Source organism: Talpa europaea (genome assembly GCF_964194135.1).
Source record: "Talpa europaea genome assembly, chromosome: 1".
NCBI lineage: Eukaryota > Metazoa > Chordata > Mammalia > Eulipotyphla > Talpidae > Talpa > Talpa europaea.
In genome coordinates this window covers 37,606,181-37,625,179 of record NC_140073.1, presented here as the reverse complement: position 1 = coordinate 37,625,179, position 18,999 = coordinate 37,606,181, and the positions used below count along the sequence as shown (strand labels likewise).

The following is an 18,999-nucleotide window of genomic DNA, read 5'->3' as shown; positions in this document are numbered from 1 at the left end:
AAGAATAGAAGTCAATGAAATTGAAAAGAATACTAAAAATAATTCTACCCATGTAAATTTTACAACTTAGATGAAACGGACCAATTCCTTGAAAAACACTAACAGAACTTACCCAATATGAAATAGATCATTTGAAAAGTACTAAAACTATTAAGGAAATTCTGACACATACCTAATAGAATGGCTAAAATAAAAAATAACACAAAATACTGGCAAGGATGCAGCAAAACCAAATCATGTACACATTGCTGGTGGGACTATAAAATGGTACAGACACTGGATAACTGACAATTTCTTTAAAACTAAACATGCAGCAGATCCTCTTTCTGCCCATTTGTATCTGTACAAACATTCTTTTCTTTTCCTTTTTATAATAAGCCTGCCCTTTGGATATAAAAACAAACAACAACAACAAAAAAAAACTGAACATGCAATCCCCATACAACCCAGAAATTGCAATCCTGGGCATTTATCCCAGAGAAATGAAGACAGGTCTGTATGTGAATGTTCATAGTGATTTTATTTGTAATTGCCAAAAGCTGGAAACTCAGACGTACTTCAGTGGGTGACAGTTAAATAAATCAAGGTCGTCCGTTCAATAAAGAGAGAGACCAAAAAAGAGAGAGAACACATTATTGATCATGCAAACCGGGACCAATTGCCAGAGAATATGCTGAAGGAAAAAAAAAAAGTCAAAAATATCTACATGTTGTATGATTCCATTTATAAAACATTCTTGAAATAACAAAATTATTGTTATTGATGAACAAATAGGTGCCTGCCTGAGGTTGATGGGGGCAGGGGACAGTGAGGAGAACAGAGGGAAACACTGGGGATCCTTGTGATGGAAATGTCCTGTATCAATGTTAATATCCTGGTTATCATACTAGACTAGAGTTTTGCAAGATGTTACCAGTGGGGGAAACTGGGTTTATTAGTCAGGGTTCTCCAGAGAAACAGAGCCAACTGGATCTGTAGACCTTAAGGTAGCTATAAGAGATTTATTGGGCCTCCCTGGTGGCACAAGGGGTCAAGCACCGCACTATGAAGCAATCCTCAGCCTCTGCAACACAACTTCGATCCCTGGCCAGCCAGGGAGCAACCCACATGGCGAGGCAGACCTCTCCTGTCTCCCCACAGCTCCCCTCAGCAGTGTATTTCAGTCAGTCTGCCTGTTCTGCTCCCCACTCTGTCTCTGGTGAATCTTCTCACCCCCTGCATCTCTGGCGTATACCCCAGCTCTTGTATGCATAAATAAATAAATATATTTTAAGAAAAGAGATTTATTATAGGCATTGGCTCATGTGATTATGGAGGCAGAGAAGTTCCATAATCTGTCATCTGCAAGCTATAAAAACAAAAAAACCCTGTGATGTAGTTTGGTTCAAGTTCAAAGGTTTGAGAAACAAGGGCTGATGGTGTTGCATTGGACAACGCCACACTGATAAAGAAACGGGAGACATGGAGCAGGCTACCTAATGCAGAATGCTGCTGAAGAGCAAGATCCTGGCCCTTTTTTATTGATCCTATAACAGGGTGGTCCCCAGGAAAGGGAGAGGTTCCAGGTTTCCTGAAAAGGAGGGTGGAGCTGAGCTGGGAGAAGAAGAAGCTGCAGAGGAGACGGAGAAGGAAGGAAGAAGGATGGAGCCAGAAGGAGACCTGGAGGAGGCACATGGAGCAAAGAGACATGTGAAGAAACTGCGCTTGCCTTTTGGTCGTGGACTGGTTGAAACAGATGTGGGTTAGAGATTTGTGGGGAGGTGACAATGGCATTTTTTTGTCTTGATTTTGATTTTGCTCTTTTCCTCCCAGACTTGTCTGGTTGTTTCTGATCCTTTTCTGTGGGTCCCCACTGGAAGATGCTTTAGACTTGTGGCAGGCTTTGGGGCCCTGCTCTGGGCCAATTCTGTGTGGGTGGACTTTTACCCACAAAGGGACAGGTAACTTTGGGTGCTTGATTTAGAAACTAGATTCTTTGCCTTTCCTGAATTGTTTCCTAATTGTATTAAAGTTCCTTTTCATTAAAGTCTCATATGTTTTGTGTTGATGTAGCGGATGGCAGAAGCTCTTTAGAGCAGGCAGGTTTGCTGGGTCTGGGGTGCCCCTCTTCCTGCCCTGTAACAATACAAGAATTATAGGGCCTCCCTGGTAGTGCAAGGGGTTAGGACGCAGCCTATGAAACTATTCACAGTCACTGCAGCACAAGTTCGACCCCCGGCCAGGGAGTTGCCCACATGGTGCAGTGGACCTCTCCTGTCTTGCCCACTGCTCCCCTCAGCAGTATATTTCAGTAGATCCGCCTGTTCTGTTCCCCACTTTGTCTCTGGTGAATCCTCTCACACACACACACCCACAATTCTGACCTGTACCCCAGTTCTTGTATGTATGGATAGATCAATCTTTAAAATTAAAAAAGAAAAAGAATTATATAGCTTTAGCAGCATTATTTAAGAGAAGGAGGACAAAGAGAAAAGGGAGGGGTGAAACTAGAAAAGGTGGTCTGTCATCTATAGTATTGGGGTGAAAGTCTGCCCTTCAGGCACTTTTCATGTGCTTGATGACTTGGTATTGTAATTGAGATCAAGCTCTAGTTCTCCAACCATGGTTTCATTCTTATCAACAAGGCATTCCACTGATCAGCTTCTGGGGTCCCTTGTTATACATTGGGGCCTCGCCCCCACCCCCAGCGTTCCTCGATATACCTCTTGATGCATAGCCTTCCCAGCATGATCCAGCTTTGTGCTCTTGTTTGATCTGAAAGGCACCTTGCAGGGTTGGGTTCCTGTACCTAACTGAATGGGTCATTTTGACCTTGCTTAGAATTTAGAACTATAGGTAACAAAATGGTGGCCGAAAAGGCAGCTTAGGAGTAGCAGACCCACATGGTAGCATAAATCTCAGTTCAAGTCCAAAGGCCCAAGAACCGGGAGATCTGATGTGCAAAGGCAGAAAAAAGAATGTCTCAGTTCAAGTAAAGAAAGCAAATTCACTTTTCCTCCACCTTTCTGCTCTATTCAGGCCCTCAACTGACTGGATGATGCCCAGCTGCTTTGTTTTTTTTTGTTTTTTTTGTTTTTTTATAGAGGCATGTTTTATTTATTTATTTATTTATTTATTTGTTCGTTTGTTTTTTTTGTTTATACATGCACTGGGTACAGTCAGAAGCGCGGGAGGGTGAGAGATTTCACCAGAGCCAGAGCGGGGAGCAGAGCAGGCAGAAGGACCGAAGTATACTGCTGAGGGGAGCAGCGGGCAGCAGGAGAGGTCTGCGCACCATGTGGGACCCTCCTCTGGTGGCCGGGGAGCAGCCAGGAATCGAACCGGCGCTGCAGAGGCTGCGGGCAGCTTCGCAACCCAGCGCTCAACCGCTGCACCACCAGGGAGGCCCTGCCCAGCTGCTTTGGAAGGTGAGCTTTACTCAGGCTACTGATTCAAATCCTTATCTTTTCTAGAAACATGCTCACAGACAAGACCAGAAATAATGTTTTGCCAGTTATCTGATCATCCTTTGGCCAGTAAACTTGACACATAAAATTAAGCATCACACCGGATAAATAAGGTACAAGGGATCATTCTGTATTATTTGTTACAGCTACATGTGAAATTATAATTACCTGATAATAGAAAGTTTAATTTTTAAAAAATCTCAATTTTAAGATAGCATACCTACATTTAATTATAGCATTTTGAGGTGGGGGAGATGAGAAACACTTTTTGAATTTAATCATACATTATAAAATTTCATCTAAATTCTAGAAATGTTAAAATGTGGAAGAGTACATCTCAGAAACTAGGAAATATACAGAGCGCATGTTTACTTGTATAATAATACACATCAGACATAGAAAATCATTTGGAAGAAAAAATAATAGTGATTATCTCTAAGTATAAGACTATGAATATTATTTTTTTAAGTTTATGTACATTTTTACATTTCCTATATTGAATATATAACACCTGTGTAATTATCAAAGCAAGTCATATTTCTAAGACATTACTTAGACCAACCTTCAATCCATTGCTTGGAAATCTGTAATCAACCCTCAAATAATTGGCCATTTCACTCTTTAATAGCATAGAAATCAATATCTCCCAAAGCAGCTCAGACAGCTCTAATTATTAGAAATGAGAGCTGTTGAAAGCAAAAGTCTGTACTGTCTGTGCCTTCAGAGGGTTTAAGGACATGGATTTGGTTCGAGCACAGGTCAATTAACTTGGCTTATTCATAGAGGAAAATGTAAAGGTACACCACCCACAGGGCTCAGAAGGGCCAGGCACTACTCAAACACTGTCCACAAGAGAAACAAACATGAGCAAACAGGCAATGCAAATCCACCTCAACTAAACACCCTCTCTGGCACTGGATAATTCTTTATTTCTTCAAATGGTCAGCAGAAATCAAACAGGTATAAAAACAGTTGTTATAATCAATAGCCAGACATGAAAGTATAAAAAAGCATCCTATTCCCAACCAAGACTTCAAATTCCTATTAAATACTTTCATGTCAACCTAACAAGAACAAAAAAGAAAACTCCAAAACCTAATGACACAGTAAAAGGAAATCAGACTAGAGAACTATCCCTACTCATAACTGGAAAGACTAAATAAATCATATGGTAATACTTTCCATTCACAGATTTAATGCAATGTTAGTTATGGGGTATTAAGAGTTTTATAGACTAGAGTCTGACAAAATAATTGCAAAATATACATGAAAGGAAGCATGTAAAACGTTAGTGCTCTGGGAGAAAAAAGATAATGTTGCAGAACTCTTTCCTGGATTTGTAAACATCGTAATGTCATACAGCAGCTATGATGACAACTCTTGGGCAGTTCAACTGATTGAAGAACCTGTTCAGCGTCAGCATGACGCTGACAGCATGAAGAGGTGGAGGAAGAGGCCTAGACTAAAGACTACTGAGAGGCAATGGATGTCTTGATGGGGGTAGAGGAGAAGGGGACTTTTCTGTTTGTAAGACTCAGAGACCTCTGAGATAGCTCAGGGGGAAGAGGGCAGATTTTAGACTATAATAAGCAATTTCACTCGATCTAAAGATGGAAACCAAGAACAGCTGGACTTCAATGCACAAAAACTATGAATCAGGGCAACTTTCTCCATACTTCAAGAATCCTTCCTGATGCCACACTGAGGTCTGAGAACTAGTTGGGTGTCATCTCACCCCACCTTCCAGCCACCCTGCAGTCCTACCCTGTATAGCAGTAGCAGCTTGGGAGAATTTTCATTTCACTGCCTCACTTTTTGTTCTCCCAGTCTTAGAGGTATGTAGCTGATACTTAAAATAGAATGATTTTCCTAGCTCCATCTTTTTTTACTTTTCCAGCTTCCCAACAGCTATGTCACAAACTCCCTCAATTAAATCTTTTCTGATTAACATATCGAGAGTGGTTTCTGGTTTCCTGATTAGACTCTGACTGATTCATTGCCAGCTCCAACACTGGCTTTAGTTCGTTGTTGTTGTTAATGTTTTAAGCCAGAGTGCATAAATCTCAAGCTGTTTCTCTTGTGGCCATGTATCCACCTCTGGTCCAAAAAACAATGTCCAGAGGGGCCTCCCTGGTGGCGCAAGGGTTTGGGACACAGCATGTGAAGCTGTTTGCAGGCACCGCAGTGTGAGTTCGATCCCCAGCCAGGGAGATGGCCCCTATGGTGCAGGAGACCTTTCCTGATTCAACTGCTGCTCCCCTCAGCAGTGTGTTTCAGTCGTTCTGCCTGTTCTGTTCCCCACTCTGTCTCTGGTAAATCCTCTCACCCACCGCACCTCTGGCCTGTGCCCCAGTTCTTGTATGTATAAATAAATAAATCTTTAAAAAAAAAAATGTCCAGAGCAAGGCTACTTTGAGAAGATGGTCTGTCACCCCAAACTATGTGAAGAGCCAGAAGTTGATGGAGTAGGAGGTGGGTGTGTGGTATACAAATGAAGAGAGCTGACAACTGAGGAAGGGCTACAAAGCAATTTCAGCAAAGTTACCCCAACACACAAAGAACAAAACCTGATACAATAAAGCCAGAAAGAAAGCAGTGACTGACAGTCACTATGATAACCAGCTGGGTCAAAAGCCAAAAGCAGGTGTATTTGCTATCACAGGGAGTAGATACCAGGACTGAGACAGACTGGGACAGAAGTTGGCTTGTCAGGGCAGCTACAGAGATATGCTGACACAGACGACTGGACAGTAGCAAGTACACTCACAGAAAGGGAACAGCTGACATTTATCTGATTCTGTCCTCTGGTGACATTCCCCAATCTTCCCCTTCTCCTTTTTATTTTCTTACTAATTATCTTTTATTTCAATATTAATACCTTTAAATTTTCTTAATTTTATTTGAAGCGTTTCTCCGTTTTTCTCCTTGAGGTCATCCATTCCTGATGACTGACCAATGGTAGGAGAAGGGGAGAATGAAAAGGTCAAAATCCCATGCCTCAAGAAAGGGCACCTTGGGCCTCCCTGGAGGCGCAAGGGGTTAAGATGCAACCTATGATAGAAAATCTAAATAGGGGATCAGGAAAAAGACTAATTATAATAAAGTCAAAATCAAAATCAACAAGCAACTATAAACCAGAGACACACTGGGGGAGGGGGAAGGAGGGAGTAGGATCAAAACAAGCGGGGGTGGAATTGTATGGGTACTGTAACCAAGGTGAAAATGCATACACTGTGCAAAAACGAAAAATGATGTAAAAATATATAAAATTAAAAATAATATAAAAAATAAAACAAAAGATGCAATCTATGAAGATGTCCGCAGCCACTGCAGCACGAGTTCAATCCCCAGCCGGCCAGGGAGCAACCCACATGGCGAAGCAGACCTCTCCTGTCTCACCCGCTGCTCCCTTCAGCAGTGTATTTCATTCAATCCACCTGTTCTGCTCCCCACTCAGTCTCTGGTGAATCCTCTCACCCCCCACCACTCTGGCCTGTACCCCAGTTCTTTTTTTTAAAATATTTATTTATTTATTTATACAAGCACTGGGTATAGTCAGAAGAGCGGGAGGGTAAGAAAATTCACCAGAGCCAGAGCAGGGAGCAGAATAGGCAGAATGACTGAAGTACACTGCTGAGGGGAGCAGCGGGCGGCAGGAGAGGTCTGCACGCCATGTGGGACCCTCGCCCAGCAGCCGGGATCGAACTGGTGCTGCAGAGGCTGCAGGCAGCTTCGCAACCCAGCGCTCAACTGCTGCGCCACCGGGGAGGCCCAGTACCCCAGTTCTTGTATGCATAAATAATGTTAAAAAAATAGAAAAAAAGAAAAAAGAAGGGCACTCTAGAGTCATCCCAGCCCATAGTTCCCTATGAAAGTCATTAACTCCTCCCTCTATCCAACCTGTCACCACAAAAAACCTACATTAAGGCACCAAAATGGCACCTTTCTTCCAGAAGACCAACCAGTCACTTGATGGCAAGCTGATTATAGTGGGAGGGGCAGTGGTTCATCTTGACTGGAATAAATAAATATTTTGGGTGTGATTTTGCCTTTCTTGCCTTAGCCAGCAGCACTATGTGAGGACATATGATGTTTGGTAGATTGATATAGAATCCAGAATCTTTTTATTGGACCCAGAAACCACTTTCACAATAGAGTAAGTACAATAATGACACACAACTATGGAATCCATTTTTCCTATTTCTTATAGGGAAGAAAATTAGCAAAGTTTGGACTCAAAGGAAAAACAGACCTGCAGAAACTGAGTCAGCATATCAAAGAGATTGCTGTGAAAAAGCATACTACAGACAGCAGCTGTGCCCTTCAACACCAGTCAGCAGAAATGCACCCTTTGAAAGCCTTCTATCCCCCAAAGTGATCTGCAGTGTGCAACTGAAACAGGCATTTCCATATGATGGATGTTTATTTCCTAAAGTTCCTGCTTTGCTCATACACAGGCTGCATCTGACACAGAGATAAAGACACCCTGAGTTAAAATATGCACATTTCACTAACCGTGTCAGGATGTTAGGAAATTATCATATTCCAATGAAAATGAAGGCTTTTTTCCCCTGTTATGTGCTGGCTTTCATGTGATTTTTTTTTCTTTTTACTGAGAATAAACCCAACTGTTAATACATATAAGGTCTTACCTGAGGGGGAAAAAAGCAGCTTGCTTTTTTCCTACCCTCTTCCTATCAGTCTGTTCTTTTCCATGTTAATCCTTAAATTTTTTCTCCAAAAATAGCTTTCTATTCCTCCACACAGTGGCAATTATTTTTATGACTACACATACTAGTACACAAAGCCATCTAGTTAAGAGTGATGAAATGGTCTTTTGAAGATGTAACTGGGATACCACTTTGGAGGTGATACCCTGCAAAGACGGAGTGGCATCTTCCAAGATGAAGCATGTACAATAAACTGACAATTACTATATGGGCTTGTATATCTACTTGGAGGAAGGAAGTACAGGCACTTCTGCTAACCACCTCCTTATCATCACTGAGGATGACCCACATCCACATCCACATCCACAGCAACTTGAGTTCCATGAACTATATTAGAATCAAACGTCTCAACAGAAACATGGGAATACTTTTAAAATTCTATGAGAAAGTTAATTCCAACCTAGAATTCCATACCCAGATTTTCATCCAAGTGTGCTACTAATAGGAAGACATTTTCAGACATGCAAGGTCTTTAAAAAATTGCTTTTCATGACCTTTTTCTCAGGAAGATTTTACAGGATGAGCTCCACTAAACCAAGTGAGTAAATGCAAGAGGAAAACATAAGATCTATGAAACTACAAGCCCAAACAAAAGAAAGATGAAGAAGGAATTCCCAAAATGATGAGAAGTCTCAGAAGGACAGCCAGACAGCTGGCCTAGAGAATGACCAGTCCAGACTGGACCTGGATGATGAAAAGAGCCTGGACACCAGCCAGGAGAGACATCTGTGAGAAAACAAATAAAACTGGTAGAGTGAGAGATTTATAATTCTGTCAGAGGGCTGGGGCCGAAATTAATGATTACTATGTAGAAACAGAGGTTTAAAAAAAGACAATTATTAACCTAAGAGAAAACAAAATGATTGTATAAAGCACAAAATGAGCAGTAAGCAACTTCCCTGTGTACAATATTTCTATTGCATAATAATGTAAAGACTGAAAATGGGTTTAACTAAAAGTATGATCATTACAATGGAAGGATGTTTACAGATGAAGGATGTGTATACAGGATGATGTTAGAAAGTGAAATCCTACACTCCATTATATTGAAATTAGGAGACAAGGCCTAAACTGAAAGGTCCAGAGGAAAAGAAAAATCAGAATAGACACCAGAAGAAATAGCTAAAAGATATAAATACAGGTAGCTCTGTCAAGCAGAAATCAGAGATGTGGAAGGCCTTTGCCTCACATTTCATTATTGTTAAAAGCCTTGTCTTTGGCTTTTATTCTAAGGATTTATATATTTTGAATTTTAAAGTGACTAAAATTTAAAAAAAAAGTAAAGGAAAGAAAGTGAATTAGAAGGAAATAAGGGAGAAAGGAAATTAGGGTAGAAAAAGTAAGATGAAGTCAGAAGTAATATTAGATCTAGTATACATCATTGCTAAAGATAGGATGAAAATTTGGTTCTGAGCTTTTTAGTAGCTAGCACAAAGTGGGAAATATGATCATTTATACAATTTCACAATGTCCAAGAGACAAAAACGAAACCACTTACTCAAAAGAAATATATCTATTCCTGGTACTGAGATCTGAGAGGCATTTCTTCTATCTGTCCTCCTAAAGAGGACACTGTGACGTAGTGAACCACATCCTCATCAGCTTGACTACAGTAAATGCAATAGTAAGCCTCATGGAGCTGTTCCTTATTATGTCTTTCAATGTAGGACAATGGCAAAATGCCAGTGTAGAGGCCAGAAAAAGCAATTCTGTGAGATGAAAATCTGTTCACTGCAGAGGCATTAAGCATGACAGTTAGCCTGTGGACCAGGTGCCTCTACAATGAGTGTGGGATGTAGGTGGAAAGAAAAGATTGCTTGAAAGTCTTGGGGGCCTCCCTGGTAGCGCAAGGGGTTAAACACAGCACTGTGAAGCTATCCACAGCCTCTGCAGCACAAGTTTGATCCCCGGCCAGGGAGGTGACCCACAAGGCGCAGCAGACCTCTCCTGTCTCACCCGCTGCTCCCTCAGCAGTGTATTTTATTCAGTCTGCCTATTCTGTTCCCCACTCTGTCTCTGGTGAATCCTCTCACCGCCCCCCAGTACCTCTCACCTATAGCCCAGTTCTTATATGCATAAGTAGATCTTTTAAAAAAATTGTTTGAAAGTCTTTATAAAACCAGTTAGATCTCCAGATTTCTATCCCCTCCCCCCAGCATAGCACAGCCAATAGCTACCTTTCACCACACTAGAAGTCAAGAGGAGGTTCATTCTCTTAAAAGGCTGGGTCAGAAGCTCTGGGTTTGGTGAACCAGACACATGCAGCTGATGACAAGGGGATTAGAGGGAAGTATCCATTCTGAATGATGAGCTCCTGCCAATTCTAGTCATCAGCCTCATTCCCCGAAAAGTTCCCAGAAACCTGGAAGACAGGTTTATAAATCCTAATGCAAAAGGATTTTTCTGACTGACTTATATTTGGTAAACTTTTACAGGTTGTATGAAGTGATCATTTAAACATTTGAAGGTTTGGTAGAAATTACAGAAATTCACCAAAGTGTTCCTTGAAACATGGTCAAGGTAAACACGGTTGTTTCTCTGGCAGACTGAGTGTGAATTCACAATAGTTGAGCTCATGACACTGATGTGCTATGCACAACAATCTCAGCAACTCTCAGATGGACAAGAAAATATATTACTTTCTGAGTTTTTTTCTTAATTTTTATGTAGAACTGGGGTACAGGTCAGCGGTGCGGTAGGTGAGAGGAATCACCAGAGACAGAGTGGGGAGCAGAACAGGTGGATGTACTGATATACACTACTGAAGGAAGCAGGGGGCAAGACAGGAAAGGTCTATTGCACCATATGGGCCAGCCTCCCTGGCTGGGGATTGAACTCTGTGAGTGGTGAAAGCGCTGAGGCATAGCCCCTACGCCAACAGGGAGGCCCCCTCTCTCTTGTCTTTAAATCCACTCTAACTATACACACACACACACACACACACACACACACGATCCTGCAGGCTGGAATAAATTCAGTCTAAGTAACTCTTTGCAAAGGCACTATTGGTCTGGTTTGAACTACAGGTAATCCCGTGAACAATGACCTTGGCTTTTGTTATGGTTGGAAATCTTCAGTGCCCAGGATTCAGCCTCCCTGGGCACCTGTGCAACCTTTTCCCTGTGAGGTCTTGCACCTTCTCAGACTGACATTTTCTTCTCCCCAGCTTCAGGGAAACTCCTTCAGAAATCTCTTAAGTCTCTAAGATCCTTTCTCTCTAGGACACCCAATAATGTCTGACCAGTTTAGCTTATCCAGAAGATGAGAAAAACCACTAACTGTAAGTTCCTTTGTGTACTGCCAAAATCGGGAGGTAAGGAATTACAAAGTGTCACTACCTTCTGAAATATGGAGAAGAGGAAAATATAGGGAGAAGAGAATAAAATTAATATTTTAACAAATCGTTCTACCAAAACTACTTGGAGCCAGAAGTTACTTTATTTATTTGTTATAAAATGAATATCACAGCAATAGGTCATAGCCACACAGCTAGGCCATTTCCCTCTCTTTAAAGTAGACATTTGTGATACTAATTACATGGCTGCTTGGTGAGCCTGGAATCAAAACCAGGAGCATTAAAATAATTCAGCATTTAAAGTGGTCAGATTATAGTAACTTGACATATCAATCCAAGAACAGGGACTCACTATAAGGGACCTAGAAACACTGATGTTCGCTGGCAATGGTCCCCCAAATCTATGTTCACTTAGCGAATGTCCTTGTTTCTGGAGTTGCAATATTCACAGGCATTTGGCTGGGTTTCTTTCCCTGGAGAGCACTTGGATGAACACCACCACCATTTGTCCTAGAGACTGTTCTTTTCCTAAGCTTCCACAAATCACCACTTCTTCTATCAAATAACAGGTCAGTTCTGCTGGCCTAGGATTCATGACTCTTCAGGATGATTTTGCATAAATCTGTTGCAATCAGTTGCACAGAATGTCATTTTGATGTCTCAAAGCACCACATACAATTTCTCTGTTCTTGGTTTAGCCTTCCTGTACACACCACATCCTGATAACGGGATATATAAAACATTAGAAGCTCTTCAATGTAGAATTCTAAACAGCAGAAGCACCCAAAAGAATTATTATAAATAATGTTTGAGTAATTACACATTTTAAAACTGTATCATTGTTAACTATTCAAGAAGAGTTAACTATTCAATGCAACATGCATGATGGGTGAAATCTGAAAGGAAATTATCCAGTAATGTCATTGAGGTAAGATGTTGAATGCACATGATTAAGTATTAAGTGGTCTTACTGTAAAAGTTGTTGGGTATTCATGTTTTGGTGGGTAACAATATATTTTTAGGACAATTGTATTTGTGCTATGCTAAGATATCTAAACTTCAGACAATAATACTTTAGTAGAGGGCAGACAAGTCCATGACATTTCCTACCACTTTTTGCAGGGAAATAATGGACATTCTAAAAAAGTGTTGTACTATGAATATGCAAAGTGTGTAAAAGCAGTTTTTATAGTTTTGCATGTATTTATGTGGATATCAAGAATTTTATGCCATTTTCTATTTTATAGGGGAATATAATAATAGCAGATAATAGATTCAAGGTCATTTTTCCCATATAAAGGTTAATAAGTTACATTCGTCATCCCGGCAAGAATAAATCAGGCTGGGTCTATTCCCTCAAGCTCTGCTTAGTTACCTTATATCCTCTAGTATCTCTTGTTTGCCTTATTTCTTTTTTCAATATTATTTTTCTTCTCTAGTTTTCTTAAAATGGCACAATTGGGGTATTCATCATTACTAATAAGATACTCCCAATCTTAATTCATTATGTTCAACACAGCCAGAAAAAAATACCAGCCAACTGGTCTCATGAGTGATTTTGTAATAGTTTTATCTATCAAGATAAGTGGATATGCTGTAGCATGTTAGGTCTCCTGAAGAAATTCCAGTATAATTTTAGGATTCTAAAGTCAGTATATGAGAAAAAAAAGGTTGTTTTTTTTTTTTCCAGTTCACTTCAACTGGTGTGAGGGTAAAAGTTAGCATAATGTTTCTATCAAGTTGTGCTGTTTTATTTTTATTTGATTCCTTGACTATTTATGAAACACATGAATGTTTATGAAATACATGAATATATTTACTTTGAGCTTTGCTTTCCTCCAACTCATGCATAACGATGCTTTTTTATTTATGTAAACTTGAAATAATAATAATAAGCCAGTTATGTTCAGCTCTGTCCTTTGAGATGAAGACTTGCAGTCATAGCCCCAGAGGGCAGTCATACAGTCTCCATTGCCTCTCAGCATGATTACAAGTAATGACTGTGCTCAGAATCTGTTCAGATGACCAGTCCACCCAACAAACATTTTCATTTAATACAGAACACCAGGCATTAGGAGAAGATGAGGTTGAGAAGGGTTAACAAGTTTTGTTTTACTAAGACAAAAAAGGATCCAGTCCCGCGTACTATTGTTACCTACTGACTCCATCCTGTTGTACCTGGACCATCAGTACAGAGTCTGCTCATGTCCTCATGTCTCTGGCCAGTGTGCCCACCTCCACACACTCTGTGACACTCACTCAGGCAGAAGAATTCAAGGACACGGGGCGAGATGCCCACTAGTGTCATGTTGTATGAGATACAAGAATATCTCTTCCAGTTTGGTTTTATTGTAGGAAGACATGAAATCAGACTACTATATATAATGGGGTTCCCTCTGAGAGGCTAGAGTAAAATTTAGAGGTCATTCAGCCCACTTACCAAAATGCTTACAATTCCATTTCATGACATATGAACAATAATAAGTAATAAGCAAAGGAATTTAATCCATATCAAGAGGATTTTATTACGTTAAACAACCAAGTTGTATAGATCCCAAGCAAAGAGTTTCATGTTAAAATTCACAACAACCAATAGGTACATTTCATCAAAGGTCATAAATAGGCAATGCAATGTGTCTTTTTCACTACTGACCATTATGGGTCTAGCTGAAAAACAAAACAATGACAGTGTATGTCAGGGTTGTTTTTTAATCACCAGTTTCCATTTAGCAATACAACAGATCTAGGACTGATAGAGACCTGTTATACTGGGTCCACAGAGAAATATAAAGACTTGGCCTCCCTGGTGGCGCAGTGGTTGAGCGCTGGGTTGCGAAGCTGCCCGCGGCCTCTGCGGCGCTGGTTCGATCCCCGGCTGCTCCCCGGCCACCAGAGGAGGGTCCCACATGGTGCGCAGACCTCTCCTGCCGCCCGCTGCTCCCCTCAGCAGTGTGCTTTGGTCCTTCTGCCTGCTCTGCTCCTCGCTCTGGCTCGGGTGAATTCTCTCACCCTCCCGCGCTTCTGACTGTACCCAGTGCATGTATAAACAAAATAAACAAACAAATAAATAAAACATGCCTCTAAAAAAAAAAAAGAAATATAAAGACTTTTTTTCAATACTGAAATTTAATTTAATATTTTATAGCAAGTATTTTCTAAAGTATCTTGTTCTTTTAACCAGTATAGGCTGGGCATCAGGGGAATTAAAATAAGTTATTATACTATCATACTTAGTATTCTTAAACTTTGTTCTATATTTGGGGATTTTTACTATATTTTTGGCTTATAATGTGCCTTTATCTTTTTGGTTACATATGCCATATAATAAGTGTATCTATGCAATGTGTATACTAAGTGGTGTGTTGATGAGCCAGCCCTTCAAATAATTAAAGCTCTGATTTATAGTCTTTGCCAATTTCCATGATGTAAATAATTCCACCTTAGCCAAACTTCAAGCTACCAATATGATGCCACTTAATGTGGAATTCGGAAGGGATATGAACACTTGGCTCTTGTAACCCAATTCAAACAAGCACTAAGACACCACTGCATCTATACATATATGTGCATATATATATATATATATATACACAAATATTTAGACATACACATGCACACACACACACAAATACCAAGAGAGCTAGGGAATAGTGAGGAAGATTGAAGCCAGTGCTTACCTCTAATACTCACTAATTTCATGACTTTAGGCAAATCACTTTAACTTTAGGCAAATCACTTTAACTTTTCTGTGCCTCAGTTTCTCTTTTGCACAATGCACATAACAATAGTAACACTTAATAGGCATGATCTAAAGATTAAAAAAATTAACATTTAAAGTGCTAACCATAGTAAGACAGAACTGCTATAAAAGCATTAACTTTTATTGTTATTGTTGCTATTAATATGATCTTTATTTAACTACAGATAGATACATAGATATAATTTGTCAGGATTTTGCTCACCAGAAGCAGCTGATACTCCACCTCCATTTCCTCCTCAACTCTCCAATCTCTGCCCCATGTCTCCTCTTCTCCCACTTGCAGGTTCAGGTTGGCCATGCAGGGATTAAGTTCTGTCCCAATCAGAATCAGCAAATCTGTAGATTTGAGGCAGGACCCATTCCACTGCTCCATTACTGAACCTCATGTCTTCTGCTTTGCCTTTTTGTACTACTCCATCAGTCCTGGGGCGCTCTCATTCCAGAAGCATTGCCCTGAGTGTATGGCTACCTATCTTCATCCCCCAGGTCTTTGAGTTGATCTGGTTGCCTCTTTTTTGTTGGCTTCTGATTAGTGGCTTTCCCTGACCTTTGCTCTGAGTGTGTACCTGGATATCTGGACCTCAATTGCTGGGTTCTGAGCTCATGACCTTGCTTTGGTTTAGAATTCTGACTGATGGTATTAAATCTGTTCCTTCCTGAGTCCCTAATTCTCTTGATATGGGACATCCATAAGATGGCCTAAAATCTGTAAGTATGACAATCAGTTTTTAACCTGGGTTTTCCAGATAATGTCCATTTTAAATATTCTGTCCTTGATTTTAGTGTTTTGGTATACAAAATATATTGCCCATAAAATCTATATTGTTTATTTGACAGAAATAACTATAAAACTCCATGGTCAAACACATCCTCTTTCTTTAATTCAGAAACTATGATCATGGTTTGTCCAACCTTGTAAATTTCAGTACTGAAGTAGCCACCAGTCTCAGTGCCCAACCCAAACCACCACCCCTGTTCTACTATTGGGCTGTACTTTATTATAATATGGAACTGATCTAGAAATAAGGCAAAGTTCAGATGTTGCCCAGAAACATTCTTGTCTCAGCTTTCAAACAGTGGCAGGAATGCCATACATACCATTCTCATTTTAAAAATTATTTACTCTATGTGTGGGTACCTGTATTGTAATCATCTGATACTTGTTGATGTCTCAAGATAATGGAGACAAACAACTTGATTGTCTCTGTTTTCCTCCGTTTAGTGACATGTGTATCAGCAACTATCTTTAAAGAGGACATGTCCTGGTAAGCTCCCATCTGAACAAAAAAAATGACTAAATTTCTGTAAAATCCATAATCAGTGGTTTCAACTCAGTTATCCCATCCTGTTTCCAAATACTTCTAACTTTGCAAATTACTGAAAATATTCCCTTTGAGAAAACTTCAAAATCTACATTTCTACTACAGCTCCAAACAACTATTTCTCTAAATCAGTGTCTTCCACTGATAGGGAGAAGCATTATAAATTCATTTGGTGATGGAGAGATGCATGGGGTGGAGGTTGTATGGAAGGTGGGGTGGTGGGGGTGACACAGGAATAGAGTAGGAAGGGAAGGGTCAGTCAAAATTCTTTTTTCTTTAGAAACTCCCACATAACAGTCTTTTTTTCCCAAATTGATTCAATCTTGCAGTTTATTTATTTATCTATTTTTTTGTGGGATGCTCGCCGGTGGCCGCGGATCGAACCGGCGCTACAGAGGCTGCGGGCAACCTCGCAACCCAGCGCTCAACCGCTGCGCCACCAAGGGAGGCCCTCAATCTTGCAGTTTAAATAAAACTCATCCTTTTTACCTGATGCCCTTTTTTAAAAGAGAAAAAAAATAACTAAATAGAAAACTAAAGCAAATCAGGAGACATGGATTGTAAATTAGCTCTCTCACTAACTCTCCCTGGACGGACCAACCTCCCCCAGTGAAGGGTCTAGAGACGAAATTCAGTGTGTCCATGAATTTGCCAGGGAAAAAAATTACAGCACAAATTTCAGTGACCTCTAATTGAAATTTAGTATTTTTTTCAGGATCTTCTGCATTTCTCTCTTATCTTTCACCTCTTCCCATTTGTAGGTTTAAATTGGTCATAGAGTCCCTCAGTTATTAATGTAGACGAGAAAACCACACAGCTTTAGCAGTGCTTACAACTTTTTGCCCATAGTAATCAAAGATTTTCTTATTTTTTTAAAGGTTTATTTTTATTATGCATAGAAGAACTGGGGTATAGGACAAAGGTTCAGGGGGGAAGGGGTGAGAAGATTCACCAGAGACAGAGTGGGGAGCAGAACAGGCAGATCTACTAAAATACAGGCAGATCCACTGAGGGGAGAAGCTGGTGAGACAGGAGAGGTCTGCTGCCTCAAGTGCCTCAAGTGCCTCAAGTGGGTTAGCTCCCTGGCCGGCCGGGGATCAAATTCGTGCCACAGTGGCTGGTGATAGCTTGATAATACTGGGACTTTAGCCACTGTGCCACCAGGGAGGCCCTTCTTATTGTTTTTACATTTGTAGCTGATATCTCACTCACTGCCATTTCAAAATTACGGTAGTTAACAGATTTGCTTCTACAACTTATAATTTAATGTGTTAATAAGGTACGTAATATATTACTATTCATGTTTGTTTTTTATATTTTGATAACTGCATTTCACATAATTGGTATTCTTTGAATTCTTAGGTGTTTATTTTTTAAACATCTATATTGAGATATAATTCATAAATAATAAAGCTCAATCAAAAAATGCCCTGACACAGAAGTTAATGTTATCATTGATTTTGCATTATATTTAAGATGGATACAAAACTGTCTCAGCAATGCAGACAATTAAGCATGTTGTTGTGGGTGATGGTGTTTTTGGTACAATATGTCTCCTGATATCCTAGACAACAAACAATTTCCATCCGAGTATGTACCAACTGTTTTTGACAACAATGCAACCACAGTTAAGATGGGTGGAGAGCCACTTACTTTGGGACTTTTTGATACTGCAGGGCAAGAGGATTATGATAGATTATGACCACAGAGTTATCCACAGTCAGATGTATTTCTAGTGTGTTTTTCAGTGGTCTCTCCATCCACATTTGAAAATGTGAAAGACAAGTGAATGCCTGAGATAACTCACCACCCTTCAAAAACTCCTTTCTAGCTGGGTGGGTACCCAAATTGATCTCAGAGATGACCCCACTTCTCTTGAGAAACCTGCCAAGAACAAGCAGAAGCCTATCACTTCGGAGATTACTGAAAAGCTGGGCTGTGACCTGAAGGCTGTCAAGTATGTGAAGCATTCTGCACTCACACAGAAAAGTATAAAGAATATATTTGATGAAGTAATACTGGCTCCAGAGTCCAAGAAGAGCTGCAGGTGTGTGCTACTATGAACACCTCTCTAGAGCCCTCTCTGCCCAGCTGGTGTTGGCATCGTGCTAAAAGCAATGTTTAAATCAAACTAAAGATTAAAAATTAAAATTCAGTTTTGCAATAATGATAAAGACCTTTTACCTACCCACATGCATCTGTGTGTCAAGGGTCCATAAGTATGGCCCCAACCTCTCTCAATACTAGTAAATTTTGAGTAATTGTATATTTTCAGAAAAGGAATCAGTACTCATTTTTTTTTAAGATTTATTTATTTATTTGTTTGTTTGTTTGTTTGTTTGTACATACAAGCACTGGGTACAGTCAGATGCGCGGGAGGGTGAGAGAATTCACCAGAGCCAGAGCAGGAAGAGGGACCAAAGTACACTGCTAAGGGGAGCAGCGG

The 18,999-nt window shown here is 40.2% G+C and overlaps 1 pseudogene across 1 annotated transcript; it reads left to right on the top strand.

The window, feature by feature from the left end:
• Positions 1 to 18,052: 18,052 nt before the first annotated feature.
• LOC311175072 (cell division control protein 42 homolog) lies at positions 18,053 to 18,758 on the top strand (annotated as a pseudogene). Its single transcript has one exon. The product of its transcript is annotated as a cell division control protein 42 homolog (transcript).
• The last annotated feature ends 241 nt before the right edge of the window (positions 18,759 to 18,999 follow it).